At 51.1% G+C, this 1,633-nt stretch overlaps 1 pseudogene across 1 annotated transcript; it reads left to right on the top strand.

Moving 5' to 3' along the window:
• Positions 1-426: 426 nt before the first annotated feature.
• On the top strand, positions 427-1,058 carry LOC113223000 (annotated as a pseudogene). Its single transcript, XR_003308584.1, has one exon. The product of XR_003308584.1 is annotated as a 40S ribosomal protein S9 pseudogene (transcript).
• The last annotated feature ends 575 nt before the right edge of the window (positions 1,059-1,633 follow it).

The raw sequence follows: 1,633 nt of genomic DNA on the forward strand, positions 1-1,633 counted from the left end.
TTTGTAGGGACATGGATGCAGCTGGAAACCATCATTCTTAGCAAACTATCGCAAGAACAGAAAACCAAACACTGCATGTTCTCACTCATAGGTGGGAACTGAACAATGAGATCACTTGGGCTCGGGAAGGGGAACATCACACATCGGGGCCTATCATGGGGAGCGGGGAGGGATTGCATTGGGAGTTATACCTGATATAAATGATGAATTGATGGGTGCTGACAAGTTGATGGGTGCAGCACACCAACATGGCACAAGTATACATATGTAACAAACCTGCACGTTATGCACATGTACCCTAGAACTTAAAGTAGAATAAAAACATAAAAATAAATAAAAAAATAAAAAAAATACACTTAAAAAAATAAATAAATAAAAATCACAGGAACCTCTTTCTCAGTGGCCGGGTCTTGCGCCTGGGCGCAGACGGGTAAGCGGAGCCAACACGCCGGTGGCCCGGAGCTGGGTTTGTTGCAAAACTTACGTGACCCCGCGGAGACCCTTTGAGAAATCTCGTCTCGACCAAGAGCTGAAGCTGATCGGCGAGTGTGGGCCCCGGAACAAGCGTGAGGTCTGGAGGGTCAGATTTACCCTGGCCACCATCCGCAAGGCCGCCCGGGAACTGCTGACGCTTGATGAGAAGGACCCACGGCGGGTCCGCGTGGGGGCGCTGGATGAGGGCAAGATGAAGCCGGATCACATCCTGGGCCTGAAGATGGAGGATTTCTTAGAGAGACGTCTGCAGGCCCAAGTCTTCAAGCTGGGCTTGGCCAAGTCCATCCACCAGGCTCGCGTGCTGATCCGCCAGCGCCACCTCAGGGTCCGCAAGCAGGTGGTGAATATCCTTCATTGTCCGCCTGGGCTTCTCCCTGCGCTCTCCCTAGGGGGTGGTCGCCCGGGCCGCGGGAAGAGGAAGAACGCCAAGCAGGGCCAGGGTGGGGCCGGGGCTGGAGACGACGAGGAGGAGGATTAAGCCCACCTTTCTCTCCTGGGCTGCTGGATTGTCTAGTTTTCCTGCCAAATAAACAGGATCAGCGCTTAAAAAAAAAAAAAAAAAATCACAGGAACCATTGAGGGTGAGGCTGCTGGATTTCAGAAAGGCTGTTAATTGCTTACACCTTGACCTACCCTGGCTATAATGCACCGTGCAGCAATGAGCTCCTGACTCTAGCTGGGCCAATCTGACTTGCTAATGGCAACTTAGAATTGAGGCCAAGAAACACGGGGCCTTGTCTGGTAGGGGCTAGAATTGTGAAGTGATGTAAGGCTAGGCCAGATGGTCACGCCTGGTGAAGCTCAGAAAGAGAGAATGAAGGAGAACCTCAGAGGAGCAGAGATGAGAGACGCCCAAAAAACAAACAGCAGTTATGGGTCCTGACTCCCACTCCAGCTCCCATCTTTTTGTGGTCTATACAAAACCCAGCATCTACAAAAGCGCTTCTTTCTTTTCTCTGGTTGACTTGAACTAATTGAGTGGGTTGCTTTTGCAACCAAGAAGTCTTCACTAAGACCCTCCCCTTCTCCACAGAGCTGAGAGATGAACCAGGCAGCTGCGCACAGTTGGAAGGTCAGGGAGAGGGTTGCCAAGAACTTCAAGATATTATTTCCTTCTCTGTAGGAGATGGTGCTTGTC

This window comes from Piliocolobus tephrosceles, unplaced genomic scaffold, assembly GCF_002776525.5.
Source record: "Piliocolobus tephrosceles isolate RC106 unplaced genomic scaffold, ASM277652v3 unscaffolded_37400, whole genome shotgun sequence".
NCBI classification, from domain to species: Eukaryota; Metazoa; Chordata; class Mammalia; order Primates; family Cercopithecidae; genus Piliocolobus; species Piliocolobus tephrosceles.